The sequence below is a fragment of the Zalophus californianus genome, chromosome 6, assembly GCF_009762305.2.
Source record: "Zalophus californianus isolate mZalCal1 chromosome 6, mZalCal1.pri.v2, whole genome shotgun sequence".
Taxonomy (NCBI): Eukaryota; Metazoa; Chordata; class Mammalia; order Carnivora; family Otariidae; genus Zalophus; species Zalophus californianus.
In genome coordinates this window covers 126,089,331-126,103,286 of record NC_045600.1, presented here as the reverse complement: position 1 = coordinate 126,103,286, position 13,956 = coordinate 126,089,331, and the positions used below count along the sequence as shown (strand labels likewise).

General features: G+C 41.5%; 1 pseudogene; it reads left to right on the top strand.

Annotated features, from left to right (window-relative positions):
- The first annotated feature begins 9,423 nt into the window (after positions 1-9,423).
- LOC113909683 lies at positions 9,424-10,864 on the top strand (annotated as a pseudogene).
- The last annotated feature ends 3,092 nt before the right edge of the window (positions 10,865-13,956 follow it).

The following is a 13,956-nucleotide window of genomic DNA, read 5'->3' as shown; positions in this document are numbered from 1 at the left end:
ATAGAGTGGAGTCCCGCCCTTATCCCAGATATAACAGCCAGCATCGAATGGTGGCAGTTCCTACACTTTAGCCTTCCAGGCAGAGCTGAGCTCCCACCTGTCTGGCAAACTGGCCAAGCCTTTTCCACGGTGGCCCTAGGGGCCTCCTCCCTCCCCTGTGGTGGGCACTTATATCTGTTGTACATGAAGGGGCTCCTGGAGACCACATCTTTGGGGGCATCAGCACTCACAGCACCAGAGGTGCTGGGTGTGGTCAGCCTGGGGTAGCCAGAGGCAGAAAGTTGCCCTCCATGCAACTGGAGGTGAGACCCTGACCATCGAGCCCATAATGGAACGCCCACCCCATTTAACAAAACAGACATGAAAATGGCTGCCTTCTGAAATTTCTGATTGCAGAATTTTGCATGAGCTTATTGAGTTTGTAGTTTTCCTTCCGCACCCTTCTATCTTTGTGTCCTGCTTTCCTAGTTTGCTTTGGGTTCTTTTTAAAACACCAAAGCTCTCCCACCCAGACCCCATCATACCAAACACATCAAAATGTCCCCACCTCCAAAATCAAATGCAATTTTTATCTAACTATATATCAGTTGAATTATAATTGACTGTTTGACATTAAAAATATATCTTACAAATATTTAACTAAAATTAATGTTCATCCTGTGTTTTCTTTCAAAAGCTGGAATCAGTACTCTCCCCTGTCATTCCCTCCGCAGACTGCAGGCCCTTGGAAAGTTGGTCCTTGTGCTTAGTCAGCCTGCTGGGTCCTCCAGTGGGACTTGAAATGCCCTGTCATCCAGACCTGGAGAAGAGCTGACAGTTGGTGATTCCAGTCTCTGCACAGTCACAGAATCCTGGGGTACCCCGAAGGCAATTTTCCGGAGAACTTAGTCCCATGGGAGTTTGTCATTGCAGTGTTCCTCCAACTGGAAGTATACTTATTCAGCAATCAGAATTCATTCTTGTTGTATGCAATCCTCATGCCAATGTTTGTCTTATATCTGACACTGTCCCTGAATCAGGAGCCTGGAGTAAAGCAGGCCAGGTGTGTCAAGTCTCATCCCCACGTAGCTGACCTCCTGATGGCCAGATGGGCCGAGGGCAAACAGTTAGTCTTTCTGTGTCACATCCATGTCATCTGTGTCCCCTGCAAGACTGGGCTTCCCACGGGGATCTCCCACCTGAGTGTCATGGGTGGCAGGATGCCCATCCTGAAGGACAGGTGGAAAAAGCAGAAACTAGGCAGGAAAAAGCAGAGGTAGAAGTGACAGATAGAAGTGGCACAGGGAAATCCAGACCAGGTGCCCAGGATGGCTTGCAACATTTGCAGCGTGCTCTTGGGGCCTGCCCACAACGGCCGTGGATGCAAGAGGCTGTGGACAGAGGTCGCTGATGTAAAAGTTGCTAAGCCCATGTTCATTCTGCATGGGCAGGGTCAGAGGGCTGCGGGCCTTCTGAAAATGAGGCAGGTAAGTCACATCTCAGGGAGCACGTAGCTTTTATACACAGGATGAGCAAAGAAATGGTTGGGCTGGACCCTTGGATGACTAGTGGCAAATGGCAAATACACTGTATTTATACTGGAGATGATTATGGAAAGACAGTGCCTGATTTAAGCCAGGGGATTTCGTGTTTCTCTTGCCCAATTCCTTCCAGCCCCTCTGGTGGCACCGTTCCGGGGCCTGCTCCTCTGTGACGGTGGTGCACGGGCAGGTAGACTTGTGACAGGTGGTCTGTAATAGCAAACACTTGGGGGTACTCTGTGGCAGTATCATTTGTCATACTTAAAGGTGAGTGAGGTGGGTCTTGATTCGGGGTAATGGTGCCCATGGAGACACTTGTCCACAGGAGAGCCCAAACTCTCTTTTCAATATTGCAAAAAGTTAAGAAACAAACCAAAGAAATCTTTCCTTCAATGACTCTGTCACTTAACACACAAATGCATGATTTCTTTGGCACAGAAATCACAATGTATTTTCAACTAAAATAAAATTTTCTCTGTTAACCTAATTCTATGTCACTTTTTTTTTTAGACTCCATGATTATTTAGGCGTAATGAAAGGAAACAAGTTGATGATATTAAAAAGGAGAATGCAGGGGCGCCTGGGTGGCTCAGTCAGTTAAGCATCTGCCTTCAGCTTAGGTCATGATCCTGGAGTCCCGGGATTAAACCCTATGTCTAGTTCTCTGCCTCTCCCTCTCCCTCTGCCCCTCTCCACTTGTGTTCTCTCTCTCTCTCACTCACTCTCTCTCTCAAATAAGTAAAATCTTTTTTTAAAAAAAGGAAAGTGCAGTAAAAAGTTTGCTTTGTACAAAGTGCTCACATTAAGTTGCTAAAATAATCTATATATATATATCTATGCCCATGTAGGACTCAATCCCAGAACGCTGGGATCATGACCCCAGCCAAAGGCAAACGCTTAATCAACTGAGCCACCCAGGCGCCCCATTTTTTTTAATACATCTTATGTTGACCAATGCAAACTGTTGTACTTTTAACAATTTTAACTGAAGTATAGTTGACATACAATATTATATTAGTTTCAAGTTGTACAACATAGTGATTCAACATTTATATACATTATGAAATGCTTGCCATGATAAATATAGATATCATCTGTCACCATGCAGTTATTACAGTATTATTGAATATATTTCCTATACTGAACTTCATCACATTTTAATAAGCATGTGATAAGACATTTATATGTTTGAAAAAAAAGTGATTTATTCCAATATTCTTTTAAAAATTCCAGGAATTTTTAGCTACAAAGTACAAGAGGGAAAAACCTTTAGCATAAAAAAACAGTCTGGCCTCTGGTTCTAGACAAGCCTATGGAGATTCACTTCTCTCAGCTCCTTTCTGCTAAGAGCAACTAAAAGCCCTCGAGATAATTCTTTACCCATTCATCTATGGACAGACACTTATATTGCTTCCATATCTTGGCTATTGTAAGTAATGTTGCAGTAAACATAGGGATGCATGTATCTTTTCAAATTAGTGTTTTCATTTTCTTTGGGTGAGTACCCAGTAGTGGAATGACTGGAGAATATGATATTTTCACTTTTAATTTTTTGAGGAGCCTCCATACTGTTTTCCACAGTGGCTGCACCAGCTTGCATTCCCACCAACAGTGCACAAGAGTTCCTTTTTCTTGACATCCTCGCCAACACTTGTCATTTCTTGTCTTTTTGATTCTAGTCACCCTGACAGGTGTGAGGTGATGTATCATTGTGGTTTTGATTTGCATTTCCCTGATGATTAGTGATGTTGAGCATCTTTTCATGTGTCTGTTGGCCATCTGTATGTCTTCTTGGGAAAATGTCTGAATAGATTCTCTGTCCATTTTTTAATCAGCTTGGTTTTTGGTGTGGAGTTATATAAATTCTGTATATATTTGGATATTAACCCCTTGTCGGATATATCACTTGCAAATATCTTCTCCCATTCAGTAGGTTTTGTTGATGGTTTCTTTTGCTATGCAAAGACTTTTTATTTTATTTATTTATTTATTTATTTTTTATTTTTTAAAGATATTATTTATTTATTTGAGAGAGAGAGAATGAGAGATAGAGAGAGCACGAGAGGGAAGAGGGTCAGAGGGAGAAGCAGACTCCCCGCTGAGCAGGGAGCCTGATGCGGGACTCGATCCCGGGACTCCAGGATCATGACCTGAGCCGAAGGCAGTCAGTCGCTTAACCAACTGAGCCACCCAGGCGCCCGCAAAGACTTTTTATTTTGGCATAGTCCCAATAGTTTAATTTTGCTTTTGTTTCCCATGCCTGAGGAAATATAACCATAAATATGTTGCTAAGGCTGCTGTCCAAGAGATTATTGCTTATGTTTTCATTTAGGAGTTTTATGGTTTCAGGTCCCACATCTAGGTCTGTAATCCAGTTTGAGTTTTTTTTTGTGTGTTTGGTGTAAGAAAATGGTCCAGTTTCATTCTTTTGCATGTAGCTGTCCAGTTTTCCTAGAACCATTTATTGAAAACATAGTCTTGATGTTGGTGAGGATGCGGAGAAAGGAGAACCCTCTTACACTGTTGGTGGGAATGCAAGCTGGTGCAGCCACTCTGGAAAACACTGTGGAGGTTCCTCAAACAGTTGAAAATAGAGCTTTACCCTATGACCCAGCATTTGCACTACTGGATATTTACCCCAAAGATACAAATGTAGTGATCCCAAGGGACACATGCACCCCAATGTTTATAGCAGCAATGTCCACAATAGCCAAACTATGGAAAGAGCCCAGATGTCCATCAACAAATGAATGGATAAAGAAGATGTGGTATATACGGAATATTATGCAGCCATAAAAAATGAAATCTTGCCATTTGCAACGACATGGATGGAACTAGAGGGTATTATGCTAAACGAAATAAGTCAATCAGAGAAAGACAAGTATCATATGATCTCACTGATATGAGGAATTTGAGAAACAAGACAGAGAATCATAGGGGAAGGGAAGGAAAAATGAAACAAGATGAAACCAGAGAGGGAGACAAACCATAAAAGACTCTTAATCTCAGGAAACAAACTGAGGGTTCCTGGAGTGGTGGGGGGTGGGACGAATGGGGTGGCTGGGTGATGGACATTGGGGAGGGTATGTGATATGGTGAATGCTGTGAATTGTGTAAGACTGATGAATCACAGACCTGTATCCCTGAAACAGATAATACATTATATGTTAAAAATAAATAAATAAATAATGAAAAGCCTATCTTCTCTTCATTGTCTATTCTTGCTTCTTTTGTGGTGGATTAATTGACCATATAAGGATGGGCTTATTTCTGAGCTCTGTATTTTGTTTCATTGATCTATGTATCCATTTTTGTGCCAGTACTATATTGTTTTGATTATTATAGCTTTATAATACATTTGAAATCTGAGACTGTGATACCTCCAGCTTTATTCTTCTTACTCAAGAATGGAGCAAGATGATTTGGCTATTGGAGATAATTATTTTTGATATGATCAAAATTGATAGGGTTATGGGCAAAATTCAACATCATTTTATGAAAAACTCTCAGCAAACTAGGAATTGAAGAAAACTTCTGAAACTTGATTAAGAGCATCTACAAACAACCTACTGCATACAGAATACTCAACGGTGAAAGACAAATTTCTTTCCTTTAAGATGTGGAGCAAGATAAAATGTCTGCTCTCACCACTCTTACTCAGTATAGTACTGAAATTCTTAGCTCCAAAAGGCAAGAAAAAAATTTTTAAAAGATACAGAACCAAAAGGAAGAAATAAAACTGGCCCTGTTTGCACATGGCATGGTTCTTTATGTAGACAATCCCAAGATATCTAGAAAAAAAGTCTTAGAACTAATAAGCAAGTATAGTAAGGTTGTGGGATACAAGATCAACACATAAAAATAGATTGTATTTTTATAAACAACAACATACAGAAACCAAAATGTAGAAATACAATAGTATTTGCAATTTTCAAAAGAAGAGAGAAATATTTAGATACATCTAACAGAACATGTCCAGAATCTGTGTGCCAAAATTAGAAAATACTGATGAATAAAATCAAAGAAGATCTAAACAAATGGAGATGTACTGTGTTCTTGGATAGGAAGACTCAACATAGTGAATGTGTCAATTCTCTCCCAAATTATTCCATAATCTTAATGCAACATATGTCAAATTTCCAGCAAGTCTTTTTGACATAGACAAGCCTATTTTAAAGTTTATATGGAAAGACATATGTTAAGAAAGAAGAATAAAATGCGAGGAATCACTCTAGCAGATATTAAGTCTTACTTTAAGAGTTACTGTAATTAAGACAATGTGGTATTTGGCAGAGGGAGAGACATAGATCACTGGAACAGGACAGAGAACACAGAAATCAACTCACACAAATATGCTCAACTGATTTTTGCCAAATGTGTAAAAGCAATTGTATGTAAGAAAGATAACTTTCGACAAAAGATACTACAGCAGTTGAACATCTATAGGGGAAAAAAAGAATTGCAACCTAAATCTCACACCTTACACAATTAACTCAAAATGGGTCAGAGACTTGGCGGGGGGTGGGAGGGATGGGGTGGCTGGGTGATAGACATTGGGGAGGGTATGTGCTATGGTGAGTGTTGTGAATTGTGCAAGACTGTTGAATCACAGATCTGTACCTCTGAAACAAGTAGTGCCATATATGTTAAAAAAAAAAAAGAAGACGGTAGCAGGAGGGGAAGAATGAAGGGGGGGAAGTCAGAGGGGGAGATGAACCATGAGAGATGATGGACTCTGAGAAACAAACTGAGGGTTCTAGAGCAGAGGGGGGGTGGGGGATGGGTCAGCCTGGTGATGGGTATTAAAGAGGGCACGTTCTGCGTGGAGCACTGGGTGTTATGCACAAACAATGAATCATGGAACACTACATCAAAAACTAATGATGTAATGTATGGTGATTAACATAAAAATAAAAATTAAAAAAAATGGATCAGAGACTTAAATGTAAAACAAAACTATAAAACTTTTAGAAGAAAATGGAGGAGGAAATCTTTGGGATGTAGAGTTAAGCAGAGTTCTTAGACCTCACTCCCAAACCACAATCCACAAATAAAAAAGTAATATATTGGACTTCATCAAAATGAAAATTTTTGCTTGTCAAAGATCCTTGTAAGACGATGAAAAGACAAGCCATGGGCAAGGAGAAGATATTTGCAAACCACAAACCTGGAAAAGGACTTGTATGTAGAATACATAAAGAATACTCAAGATGCAACAGTAAAAACAGTAATGACAAAAACAAAATCACACAAAAAAGCCCAATTAGACAAATGGGCAAAATACACGAACAAAAAACTTTTCACCGAAAGGAGATACAGAAGGCACATAAGTACATGAGAAAATATGCAACATCATTAGCTATTAGAGAAATGCAAATTTAAACCACAATGGGATATCACCACATACTTATTAGAATGACTAAAATAATAATAAAGATAACACCAAACATGGCAAGGATGTCAAGAAACTGAAACTTTAGTACATTGTTGGTGGAAATGTAAAAATGATATGGTCACTCTTGAAAGTAGTTTGGTTGTTTCTTAGAGAACTAAATGTGCACTAACCATGTGATATTGCAATGAAATGAAAAGTTATGTTCACACAACAACGTGTATATGAATGTTCATAGCAGCTTTATTCATGTTAATAAAAAAGTGAAAACAGCCCCAAAGTCCTTCAAAGTGTGCAAGGTTGAACAAACTCTGGTACACCTACAAAATGGAATAATACTCAGCAATAAAAGGAACAAACTTTTGATATACACAACAGTTTGGTAGATCTAAAGAGCAGGATGTTTCGTGAAAAAAGCCAATCTGAAATGGTTTCATATGGTGAGTCAACTTAAAGCACTTTCAAAATGACAAGACTATAAAGTTGGAGAATAGGTTAGGAATTGTCCTAACTGATGAACTGATGAACTGATCCAAGAGTTGGGCAGATGCGTGAGATTATAGAGAGATGGTAGAAAGTTCATTGACAACGATGGAACAGTTCTGTGTCCAGAACATGGTGTTGCATGAATCTGTACACAGAGGAAAACTGCAAAAAACCACACACACACACGTGTGTGTGCACACACACATACAAATGCAGGTTAGAGAAAGGTAAAACTGAGTAAGGTCTGTAGTCTAGTTAACAGTGTGTGCCAAATGTTAATTTCTTGGTTTGGGGCTTGTGCTACAGCTATGTCACCATTGGAGGGCTCAAGAAACTCTATGTACTATTTTTACAACTTCTTGTGAGTCTACAATCATTTCCAAATAAACGGTTAAAAAAGCAGCGAATATTGATGCTTGTTTTTTCCCTTTAATACAGATTTTCTTAGATTCTATAGTTACATCTCACTCAGTTTTCCAAAATAACATCACTAAGCTACAGTAAAATCCCGTGCTGTTCTGGTTGGAGACAGAACAGCGTTTAAACAAATCTAACATTTTGTGGGAACGCAACCCTGATCAGGTGGAGACTTGTTGTCTTACACATAGCCCGAGGCCTAGAAAATATATGGTTACACCATCCACAAATTTGATTTATGGCCAGAAATTTGAGTTAGATTGTTTTCTAGATACTACGTTGTCTATATGTGTGTGCACGTGTGCAACCTTTATCGGGAAATAGAAGAGATAAACTCTTGCATCTTTTCTGTTATAGCAAAGCTAGAAATGGTTAAAATTGTATTTGATAATGAGAAATGAGAGAATGGATATCATGTGAATCTTTGAAGAACTTCACTGTGGAACGTGGACCAAGACACTGAAAACCCATCAAAAGGTGGATAATAAGTAGTAAAAGTGGATAATAATAATAATTCTACTTATTATCCACCCTGACAGGCAAAGGGAACTCATATCCCATATATTTCATGGTTTATAACTGGTACAAAAATAACAATTATAACTACAGGTGAAAAGAAGAAGGAAAGAAATACAGGAATGCAGAAGGAAGGAAGGAAGGAAAGAAGGGAGGGAAGGAAGGAAAGAGGAAAGAAGGAAGGGGGGAGGGAGGAAGGGAAATAAAGAAAGAAATCATAATTCTCAGGCCACAGGTACAAAGACAAACAGGAAGAGGGATGTGGTGAAGTGAGAGGGAGCTCAGCAGAGACCCTTCCCTACGCACACACACACGCACACGCACACACACGTGCGCACACACATTCTAGTCTGTATTGACTTTCTTTCCAACCACCTGATTCTCTCCTTTCAACACCTTCTAGATTTAAAACCCAAAGCAGTCATCTGTTCAGGCACCAAGGCATCCTTGACTTCCCATCTGGAATCCCGATTTTCAGAGCTCTGCACTGTGGTATTTGTGGCTGACTCCTCCTCCAACCAAAACCTAGGCTGTGTGGCAGGGAAGCCTGTGGGCCCTAGGCCCAACCACCTGGGTTTCTTGTCTCCCATTCACTGGCTGTGACCCTTGAACAAAATCGATTTTTTTGTCTTGAAGGCTTAGTTCTCCAGCTTGAAAATGGAGAGAATTACAGTCTTGACTTCTTCAAGTTTGTAAGGATGAAGCTGGATTGGATCACAGTTCGCTATTGCGACATCCTAAACTTCGCCCTTAGCTTGAGTACCATGGCTTCAGGACCCCACACTTGGATCCATGAGGGCAAGGGGTGCCAGGCCATTCCTTGTTCAGATGCTGGCTCTGCAAGGGCACCCATGCTTTGGTGCTGAGTGCAAGCTCAGGGGAGGATGGCCCCAGGGCTCCTGAGGAACAGCAGGTGCACCTGTTTTCACTGTTTTCAGAAATGACCCTTCCTTCCTCACTTTCTCTCATAACACTTTGTCCGAAGATAATTTAACAAAGAATAAAGCAGCGATACAAATACTGAAAGAAAGTTTATAAATTTTAACTGTTGCGATACTGAACTCGAGTTGGAAGAGGCAGTCCAGTCTCAAAATGGAGGGCCATGATCCAAAGGAACCAGAGCAGTTGAGAAAACTGTTTATTGGTGGTTTGAGCTTTGAAACTACAGATGATAGTTTAAGAGAACATTTTGAAAAATGGGGCAAACTTACAGATTGTGTGGTGATGAGAGATCCCCAAACAAAATGTTCCAGGGGTTTTGGTTTTGTGACTTACTCTTGTGTTGAAGAGGTGGATGCAGCAATGTGTGCCCGACCACACAAGGTTGATGGGCGTGTAGTGGAACCAAAGAGAGCTGTTTCTAGAGAGGATTCTGTAAAGCCTGGTGCCCATCTAACAGTGAAGAAAATTTTTGTTGGTGGTATTAAAGAAGACACAGAAGAATATAATTTGAGAGACTACTTTGAAAAGTATGGCAAGATTGAAACCATAGAAGTTATGGAAGACAGGCAGAGTGGAAAAAAGAGGATTTGCTTTTGTAACTTTTGATGATCATGATACAGTTGATAAAATTATTGTTCAGAAATACCACACTATTAATGGGCATAATTGTGAAGTGAAAAAAGCCCTTTCTAAGCAAGTAATGCAGTCTGCTGGATCACAAAGAGGTCGTGGAGGTGGATCTGGCAACTTCATGGGTCGTGGAGGAAACTTTGGAGGTGGTGGTAACTTTGGCCGTGGTGGAAACTTCGGTGGAAGAGGAGGCCATGGTGGCGGAGGTGGTGGCAGCAGAGGTAGTTATGGAGGAGGTGATGGTGGATATAATGGATTTGGAGGTGATGGTGGCAACTATGGTGGTGGTCCTGGATATAGTAGTAGAGGAAGCTATGGTGGTGGTGGACCAGGATATGGAAACCAAGGAGGCGGATATGGAGGTGGTGGTGGAGGATACGATGGTTACCATGAAGGAGGAAATATTGGAGGTAACTATGGTGGTGGTGGGAACTATAATGACTTTGGAAATTATAGTGGACAACAGCAATCAAATTATGGACCCATGAAGGGGGGCAGTTTTGGTGGAAGAAGCTCGGGCAGTCCCTATGGTGGTGGTTATGGATCTGGTGGTGGAAGTGGTGGATATGGTAGCAGAAGGTTCTAAAAAAATTTCAGAAGAAAAGGGCTACAGTTCTTAGCAGGAGAGAGAGCAAGGAGTTGTCAGGAAAGCTGCAGGTTACTTTGAGACAGTCGTCCCAAATGCATTAGAGGAACTGTAAAAATCTGCCACAGAAGGAACGATGATCCATAGTCAAAAAAGTTACTGCAGCTTAAACAGGAAACCCTTCTTGTTCAGGACTGTCACAGCCACAGTTTGCAAAAAGTGCAGTTATTGATTAATGCAATGTAGTGTCAATTAGATGTACATTCCTGAGGTCTTTTATCTGTTGTAGCTTTGTCTTTTTCTTTTTCTTTTCATTACATCAGGTATATTGCCCTGTAAATTGTGGTAGTGGTATCAGGAATAAAAATTAAGGAATTTTTAACTTTTCAAAAAAAAATTTTAACTGTTGCAATAGAATCACAAACATTGTCATAAAGCCACCAACAATACCAATTGGGGTTGGAATGTTCACAGACAGGTAACCAGCTCCCCAAGGAAAGTGCTCATTGAACTTCAAAGTTCAGGGACATTCTTCACCACTGTGACCAGCCTCAGCCTCAGCCTCACACCGTTCTCTCCCATTCAGAAGGACTTGGTCACCTCCAGGGTCACCATCCCGGTTCCAGGGCTGACCCAGCAGAACTAACGAAGACAGTGGGTGCCTCGTTACACACTTAGAGCAAAAGAAAGTACACACTGGGGTGTAAGTAAATTTCCATTTTAGTTTTCCAGACATGAACCTTGAGACAGGAAAGGGATACTGGAGGCCAGGGCAGCCTCTCTCCGCTGCTCCAATTTATCAAAAAGGGTAAACATGTTTTGGTTGATGAAATTAAATATTTTCAATAAACACCTCCCTCTTTCAACATTCTTCCTTACATTTAAAAGATTGTGGTAAAATACACACCACATAAAATTACCATCTTAACCACTTTGAACTGTACAGTTCAGTAATGTTAAGTATATTCACACTGTTGTGCAACCACACCACCTACCATCCCCAGAATTCTTTTCATTTTGCAAAACCAAGTCTGTACCCATTAAATACTAACTCCCCATTCCTCCCTCCTCCTCAGCCCCTGGCAACTCCCATTCTACCTTCTGCCTCTATGAAATTGATTACTCCTGGTGCCTCATGTAAGTGGGATCATACAGTATTTGTCTTTTTGTGCTTGGCTTATTTCATTTAACATTATGTCCTCAAGTTTCATTGTTGTAGCAAGTGTCAGAATCTCCTTCCTTTGTAAGATTGAATAATATTTCATTGTTTCTATAGACCACATTTTGCTTATCCGTTCATTCGTCAATGAACACTTGAGTTGCTTCTACCTTTTGGCTACTGTGAATAACGCTGCTATGAACATGGGCATAAATATTTCTTTGAGTCCTTACTTTCAATTATTTTGGGTAAATATGCATCCGTGGAATTCCTAGATCATATGGCATCTCTATTTTTAATTTTTTGAGGAACGTCCATACTATTTTCTGCAGTGGCTGCATTTATTTACATTCCCACCAATAGTGCACGAAGGTTCCAGTTTCTCCACATCCTGGCCAGCACCTGGTTTTTCTGTTTTTGACGGTAGCCATCCTAATGCTGGGAGATGCCTCCTTACATTTAAAGCAGGAGTAAGTATTGCCATGACCATTCTTCAAATGTAGTAAGGGCAGGTCCTTAGGTAAGACAAGGTGGGACAGCATGATGAGACCTGGGATCATCTATTTACTTGCTGTGCTCTTGCTATACCGTCTACCTTCTGAGGATAGGATGTATCTTTTACATTTCTTTATTCTCAGCCTCTAACAAGAAATATCCCAATAATGGTGAACTGGTTGAATGAGAGGGATTCATTCATTGTTCCTCCCTCCCATCTTATCCCTTTCCCAACCTCTCAGGAAGCCCCTGTTTGCCCAAGGGAAGACCCCATGACAGGCACAGTATCCCAGAGACAGCTGGGTAGGTTTCAACGACTCCTCCAAACCAGGTGTTTGGGTCTTATCAGCCACTGTGGGCAAAAGCTGAGCAGACCCATTGTCAAGATCTGCAAGCAGAAGGGAAGTAGCAGTTGCATCATGTTTCTGCTTGGTGCAGGAGCTTTGCAGCTCAGGCACACTGTCCCAGATGTTCTGTGTCACCACGTTGGCATGGGACAGCAGCCGGGCCTGCAGCAGTCAGCCCCCAACAATTCCCCTTCTCTAGCCTCTTCGACCATTGGGTCAGGAGTTTGCTCATGTCCATAGTGATGGTTTCTGCGGGTGGAGGTTTGGAGATGGGGAGAAGCCAAGAGGTTATCTTTGAGGGTTCTAGCTAGGGTTCCTTGTTCCAAGGTCGTCTTTGAGGGTTCTAGCTAGAGTTCCTTGTTCTCACCATTTCATGTCCATCTGTCCTTCAGGGCTAGCCCAGCAGCAGACTTCAATCCAGCATCAGATGGAAACAGCAGCTCTACATAAATCCTTTAACCACTTCCCACAGACGTGTGAGGTCAAATACCCACAGTAAATCCTACATTCTGTATCATTTCTTATGGTTCTGCTTCCTTGATTGAACCCTGGCTGACACAGACCCACTCACTAGGACTGAGGATGTGGGGGAAGCCAGGATCAGTCTTCCAGCTACAGTCTGAGGGTTTGAGTTTCCTGGGGATCTTTGCACTGCAGGACCAAACTGTGCATCGTGGGAAGACAGAGGAATCCACAGAAGACGGCCCAGGGATCAGAAAAGCCATCTGGAACAGAGGCGGGAGGGCCTCCCAGTACACGGAGGAGGACAAGTCTGGCAAAGGGGTGACTGTGAGGTGGGAGAAGAGCCAGGAGGGTGGGTATCAGGCAATCTTTGGTGTCTGTCCTGTGATGATCAAAAGAAGCTCAGAGAGAACCGACCTCTTCTTCCCTGATCAATCAGAGCTCCACTTGTTGCTATTGCAATGAGACAGGGGTCACCTTGCCCTTTGCAGGCACTGTTCAATATTGTGTTCTTGTCCCTCAGGGGACAGTGTACTTGGTGGGGTAAGTGTGTGGGTCCTGGAATTGACAAGTCCAGGTTTGTGTGCATCCCAGGTGCACCATGACCAGAAGTGTGATCTTCCAAAGCTATTTAATCCTTTGTGCCTTAGTTTCCCCATCTGTAGATAAAGATATCTACATCATGAACTTGTTGTGAATGTGTACTGTCAAACACTCAGCACATGCCTGACACGTAGTGAGTGCTCAGAAAAATGTGATTCAGCTTTAAAATTCAGATGGGCTCCTGCTTGTTGCCTCACCACTGGGAACGTGGTCTTTTTCCTGTACCAGCCATGGGAATCTTTCCCAATTCTCATCCATTCAGGTTCTGTCTCCTACATGTAACTTTCTTTCCTTAGTTTCTAAAAGGATTGTCTTAGCTGATTCTCTGCTTTATCAACAAAGGTATTGTGGTTCTTTCTTGAGCGCTGGGCTAAGCCACGCTCTTCTGTGTTTTTCTTGAC